The following is a 6,915-nucleotide window of genomic DNA, read 5'->3' as shown; positions in this document are numbered from 1 at the left end:
TCCTAGAAGATGGGCAGTCATGGAGACCTTTCTGCGTTCTGTATAGAAGTTCTGTAGAACACGTGTTTCATTTGCTGGAATAGTTTTAATTTGTCTTTTCTGTAGTGTCAAGGAGCGTCATCAGTCTTAAACCATTTATGCTAATACCATGCTAAAATGTGATGTGCATGTTTTCTCTTTTATACTGGATGTAATGTGTATGTAGCTCAATTTACGAAGACTGAAATAAAATAGCCTTGGATGCAGACCATCATACAGACTTGTCAGTCTTTGCCTAAATTATTTCTGGAGTATGTAGGCCAGATCACGTAATCAACATCCACACACAGTGGAGTTTCTTTATTAGATCATTTAATTAAAAGCTATATTCGTGCTTGTGTTTTTTTTTGTGTTTTTTTTGTGTTTTTTTTCATCTATTTGGTATTAAGTGTCTGCCACCACAAAGCCGCACGTTTCTGTGCTTTAAGAATTGGTTGGCATGGGACTACAGATGTGTCGGAACACCAAAAATGAAAGGAAACCACTTGCTTTTTTTTTTTTTTTTTTTACTTAGGGCTAAATTACTCCTGTTCTATTTTAATTTAGAGTGTGGGTAGCTAGGTGACTACTTGTTATTGGAGTAATTTGTGGCATTGTAAATGACCAACAACATGCTGATCCTAGCTCTCTACGTCCTGGCTGATCCTAGGTGGCTACCTTCTGGCTGATCCTGGGTGGCTACCTTCTGGCTGATCCTGGGTGGCAGCGTCCCGGCTGATCCTAGGTGGCTACCTTCTGGCTGATCCTGGGTGGCAGCGTCCCGGCTGATCCTGGGTGGCAGCGTCCCGGCTGATCCTGGGTGGCTACCTTCTGGCTGATCCTGGGTGGCAGCGTCCCGGGCTGATCCTGGGTGGCAGCGTCCCGGCTGATCCTGGGTGGCAGCGTCCCGGCTGATCCTGGGTGGCAGCGTCCCGGCTGATCCTGGGTGGCAGCGTCCCGGCTGATCCTGGGTGGCAGCGTCCCGGCTGATCCTGGGTGGCAGCGTCCCGGCTGATCCTGGGTGGCAGCGTCCCGGCTGATCTTGGGTGGCAGCGTCCCGGCTGATCTTGGGTGGCAGCGTCCCGGCTGATCCTGGGTGGCAGCGTCCCGGCTGATCCTGGGTGGCAGCGTCCCGGCTGATCCTGGGTGGCAGCGTCCCGGCTGATCCTGGGTGGCAGCGTCCCGGCTGATCCTGGGTGGCAGCGTCCCGGCTGATCCTGGGTGGCAACGTCCCGGCTGATCCTGGGTGGCAGCGTCCCGGCTGATCCTGGGTGGCAGCGTCCCGGCTGATCCTGGGTGGCAGCGTCCCGGCTGATCCTGGGTGGCAGCGTCCCGGCTGATCCTGGGTGGCAGCGTCCCGGCTGATCCTGGGTGGCAGCGTCCCGGCTGATCCTGGGTGGCAGCGTCCCGGCTGATCTTGGGTGGCAGCGTCCCGGCTGATCCTGGGTGGCAGCGTCCCGGCTGTTCTTGGGTGGCAGCGTCCCGGCTGTTCTTGGGTGGCAGCGTCCCGGCTGTTCTTGGGTGGCAGCGTCCCGGCTGTTCTTGGGTGGCAGCGTCCCGGCTGTTCTTGGGTGGCAGCGTCCCGGCTGTTCTTGGGTGGCAGCGTCCCGGCTGTTCTTGGGTGGCAGCGTCCCGGCTGTTCTTGGGTGGCAGCGTCCCGGCTGATCCTGGGTGGCAGCGTCCCGGCTGATCCTGGGTGGCAGCGTCCCGGCTGATCCTGGGTGGCAGCGTCCCGGCTGATCCTGGGTGGCAGCGTCCCGGCTGATCCTGGGTGGCAGCGTCCCGGCTGATCCTGGGTGGCAGCGTCCCGGCTGATCCTGGGTGGCAGCGTCCCGGCTGATCCTGGGTGGCAGCGTCCCGGCTGATCCTGGGTGGCAGCGTCCCGGCTGATCCTGGGTGGCAGCGTCCCGGCTGATCCTGGGTGGCAGCGTCCCGGCTGATCCTGGGTGGCAGCGTCCCGGCTGATCCTGGGTGGCAGCGTCCCGGCTGATCCTGGGTGGCAGCGTCCCGGCTGATCCTGGGTGGCAGCGTCCCGGCTGATCCTGGGTGGCAGCGTCCCGGCTGATCCTGGGTGGCAGCGTCCCGGCTGATCCTGGGTGGCAGCGTCCCGGCTGATCCTGGGTGGCAGCGTCCCGGCTGATCCTGGGTGGCAGCGTCCCGGCTGATCCTGGGTGGCAGCGTCCCGGCTGATCCTGGGTGGCAGCGTCCCGGCTGATCCTGGGTGGCAGCGTCCCGGCTGATCCTGGTTGGCAGCGTCCCGGCTGATCCTGGTTGGCAGCGTCCCGGCTGATCCTGGTTGGCAGCGTCCCGGCTGATCCTGGTTGGCAGCGTCCCGGCTGATCCTGGTTGGCAGCGTCCCGGCTGATCCTGGTTGGCAGCGTCCCGGCTGATCCTGGTTGGCAGCGTCCCGGCTGATCCTGGTTGGCAGCGTCCCGGCTGATCCTGGTTGGCAGCGTCCCGGCTGATCCTGGTTGGCAGCGTCCCGGCTGATCCTGGGTGGCAGCGTCCCGGCTGATCCTGGGTGGCAGCGTCCCGGCAGATCCTGGCTCGCTTGCTTTTGTCGTAGAATTATTCTAATCACCTGACTGTTTGCCAATCATCATTACATGATGGGAAAATATCAGTTTTTAAATCCCAGTGTGAGACTTGACAGAATAGTCTCACATCAGCCTTTATTTAATGTGACCTGTTCTGTGTGCAGAAGATGTCTCCTCGATGTCTTTCCACCTCTCAAGGGTAAAAAGCAGATTTTTTTCACAATCTGCTCAAATTACGCAATTCCGAATTGTGAGTTTTATCACTGCACACGTTATTTGTTACTTATTTTTCTGATGGTGTACCATGAATTTAAGGATGCATTTTCCATACATTAAGCTTCAGGTGTCATATTGTGAAGTCTGAAATCAGAAAGACCATATACTGTGCACGTGACTGAACTTGTGATGCATGTCTGTGTTCTTGTTCTCTTTATCAATGTAATTGCAATCATAGTATCGACTAGGGTATTTTGCATATTCATTAGGACCTTATGCTCTCTAATATGTGGGTACTGCAAGCATCCACTCGGCAACTACATGAAGACAAAGCATATCTAAATCTGACTACTAACCATGTGATTCTAATACAAAGTGTGTGAAGACTGCATGTTCTCGTGTTGGCGTATTGATACTGGTGTGTCTGGATAACGTGCGTCAACGTGATGCGTCCAAGCTCTCGCAAGATATAAGTCGCTTTGGATTTTGCCATTTCCAAACAACCTTCACAGAAATAGCAAGAAGTTGTGTGAGGGGAAACAAAATGTCATAAATCCTTTCCCCTCCATCCAGAAAGGTCAAGCTCTGCAAGCGTGTCAAAGTCCCTGTTACAGGAATCCTGATGGAAACTTTGTAATGATATCTGGGAATAATTAAAAGCTGTATTTTAAGTGGTCTGTGTGTTTTTTGTTTTGTATGGTTTCCAGTGAGGAAACTTGATGGTTTAAATCTATTTAAAAAATAAACATAAATTGCTAAAACCAAAGTTAATCCAATTCTCCAGTTTGTTTTTAATCCCATGATATATTCAAAATATTCTGCTATTATTGCTCTGATTTCCACCATAGCATCCTAGGCTCTCTCTGTGCTTTACCGTAACCCCTAAATGTCCAGTCTGGTCCCTGAAGACACTGCGCTTGTATGAAATGTCCTGTTTGTTTTGTAACACTATACAGCCCTGCATTCGTCGTTTCATATTGAATATAGGATCGTTAAAGGATGACTTATGTTTATTTGTTTACGTATTAGATCTGTAAGTGGTTTAAGCCCTTAAAGGTGCTAATAGGTGCCTTAATTCACATAAACAAGTTTTTAAACCTGGATCCACAATTTATATTGGCAAAGACAGTCTGAAAGAATACTAAACCATGAAAACGATTATACTTGTCCCCAAAAAGCCTGTGCAGCCCAACCTTGCTCAGATTGTTCCCGTACACGATGCTTTGTGTTTTATATGGCATTTGTGGCTGCGTTTTCTATATGTACACTTTTTGTGGTATATACTTATTAGTGTTTGTCTAAGAGCAGCCGGTTGTCTTGTGCCTAGGACTGAAAAGCAGGGCAGGGGTTGCTAACAAGTTCATCGTTCCCATCGCTTGCATTCAAAGTAACGCGTCCTTTATTTGCTCTGCTAGTGTTAATAGAAGGGGTAATTGAGAAGTGTTTGGTTAGATTTAAAATGCTTTACAAGTCAGAATCAAAATAGAGTGCAACAAAAGCCTTGGAAACCTAGTTTGAGTGTATAAGAAGTACGATGTGTATATTTGAGAGTGGGATCCTTTTCTCTGGGATTGTGTGTTACAAGAGCACCTATTCATTCAGCCAGAGAATATTGCATGTTCTCATGCATCTCTTCTCTAAAGCTCAGTAGAATTCGTCCAGACTTTCCATCAACGATAAGTTGTGTCCAGGAGAGAGTATGGCCACCAGAAGTTGACTTGACTCAATTAACTGCAGACAAACTTTTTACATCGCTCTTGAAGAAGCTCAGCTCGTGACCACAGTTGGAGAACATGTGGACCAGTTCAAATTCCTCTTCCAGAAGGATCTACTGAAGTTCAAGGCAAAGAAAATCTGTGTCTGTTTCTGCTTTTTGTACGTATATCTGTTTGGGATCGGAACTGTCATTTTAAATGTACATTTTGCTTTTCTATATCTATTGTAAGCTAATTGTTAGGAAAAAATAAACTCTAGATTTGTTCAACTTGCTGTGGTTGTAGGTTTTTATTTTTTAATAAATCATTTTTTAAGTTCTGTTTTCAACTTTTGTCCACTGTGTGTATTGTTTACAATATCAGCCCAGTGCAACATAGAGCTTTTACTCCCTGTACGGAGGATGCTTGGGGGCCACATGCCCTGTTTATACCCGCTATCCCTTCTCCCACTAGTTCATGGTTTATCCTCCTGAAATACAACTTTGTCAAATTGTGATGGTTTCACATGGGAACTATCCCCCGGTTTAAAGTTGTTAGACAAATCAAACCTCAGGTTTTTTTTTTTGTTTGTTTGTTTTTTTTAAACCATTTATAATTTAAAAAAAAAAAATACGTGCTGGAATGAGAACTGATATGGTGAAGGTGAAATGCAAAGCTGGGGACCACTACGCCATTTCTTTCTCAGCTCCCATAACAAAATGCCACGTCTACCTCTGCTCCAGCGGTACTCCTTCCTCGGCATGACGAGACGCCACGTCTTACCTCTGCTCTGGTGACGAGACGCAACGTCTCTGCTCTGGTGACGCGACGCCACGTCTTAACTCTGCTCTGGTGACGCGACGCCACGTCTTTCCTCTGCTCCGGTGACGCCACGTCTTTCCTCTGCTCCGGTGACGCCACGTCTTTCCTCTGCTCTGGTGACGCGACGCCACGTCTTTCCTCTGCTCTGGTGACGAGATGCCACGTCTTTCCTCTGCTCCCGGTGACGAGATGCCACGTCTTTCCTCTGCTCCGGTGACACCACGTCTTTCCTCTGCTCTGGTGACGCGACGCCACGTCTTTCCTCTGCTCTGGTGACGAGATGCCACGTCTTTCCTCTGCTCCCGGTGACGAGATGCCACGTCTTTCCTCTGCTCCCGGTGACGAGATGCCACGTCTTTCCTCTGCTCCCGGTGACGAGATGCCACGTCTTTCCTCTGCTCCCGGTGACGAGATGCCACGTCTTACCTCTGCTCCCGGTGACGAGATGCCACGTCTTACCTCTGCTCCCGGTGACGAGATGCCACGTCTTTCCTCTGCTCCCGAGCATTAATGGAATTTCTCCCACTGTGCTAGTGACATAGCACATATCTTCCTTTTCCTGATGATAGTAGTCTTTATTTGCATCATGACTGACAGCCACATCTGGTTCTCCTGCTAGCGTGCTCTAAATATTTTTTGGTTTCAGGCCACACAGTTTAAAGGCTTTATGTAGTTAATGTAATAGTGGTACATTATAAATATAATTGTGTTATACATATCCTGTATACCGGAACAGGGTTTGTGTTCTCTAAACGTGTAATCTACCAAATCTAAGGAGTCATTACTCATCAAAATCAAGAACAAACATGACCTTTTTTTGTCCTTCAGTGACCATGATACTAAATGGTGTTATTCAGTAGTTATTCAAATCTGAAGGTATAATCGCCAGGAGGCCTGTGGTGGGTAGTGGCTGTCCATAATGCAGTTTCGGTTACAGTAAACAAATCCCTACAGCCATTAAAGGACCACTATAGGCACCCAGACCACTTCACCTAAATGAAGTGGTCTGGGTGCCAGGTCCATTTAGGATTAACCCTTTCTGCTGTAAACATAGCAGTTTCAGAGAAACTGCTTTGTTTACATATGGGTTAATCCAGCCTCTAGTGGCTGTCTCATTGGAAAAAAGGTAAGATTTAACCCCATCCTCTCCATCCAGCCTGGCGGGAGGGGGACCCTGAGCGTGGGGGCACCCTCAGGGCACACTATAGTGGTCCTTTAACAGGAGTGAATCAAATGCACTAAAGGGCAATGCCACTTTCAAAAAGTCAAATGCAATTTAAATGTGGCCAGCTTTCTAATGGCCAGTTTAGTATTCTGGTAGGTGGTCTAATGATAACGATTGAACATTCTATAGGTTGATAGTTCTCATAGTATTGTTACTTTTTATTGAGAAGTGTCATTGAGTACTTCACCTGAATACATCGAGTAGTCTTGTCCATCAGTGGCTTGTTTTAATGCTACTTGTAGTTCTGATGGGGGTTATGTGTATAGAATATTGCAGTATCCAACACTGTGTGGGCAATTGACTAAGAATTGAAAAAGAAAATTGCATTAGCTCACCTGGCTCTTTTTACTACACTGTTATTTAGTGAATAAACACTATAGGAAGAGTTCATTTATCAAGGACG

The 6,915-nt window shown here is 48.8% G+C and overlaps 1 protein-coding gene across 1 annotated transcript in view; it reads left to right on the top strand.

The window, feature by feature from the left end:
* YLPM1 (YLP motif containing 1) overlaps nt 1-253 on the top strand; it is a 41,704-nt gene extending 41,451 nt beyond the window's left edge. The window contains exon 22 of the mRNA XM_063439996.1: nt 1-253. This exon is cut by the window's left edge and continues 3 nt beyond it. The gene's annotated coding sequence lies outside the window, so the exon portion shown is untranslated.
* The last annotated feature ends 6,662 nt before the right edge of the window (nt 254-6,915 follow it).

The sequence above is a fragment of the Pelobates fuscus genome, chromosome 13, assembly GCF_036172605.1.
Source record: "Pelobates fuscus isolate aPelFus1 chromosome 13, aPelFus1.pri, whole genome shotgun sequence".
NCBI lineage: Eukaryota > Metazoa > Chordata > Amphibia > Anura > Pelobatidae > Pelobates > Pelobates fuscus.
This window is presented reverse-complemented; position numbering and strand designations above follow the sequence as displayed.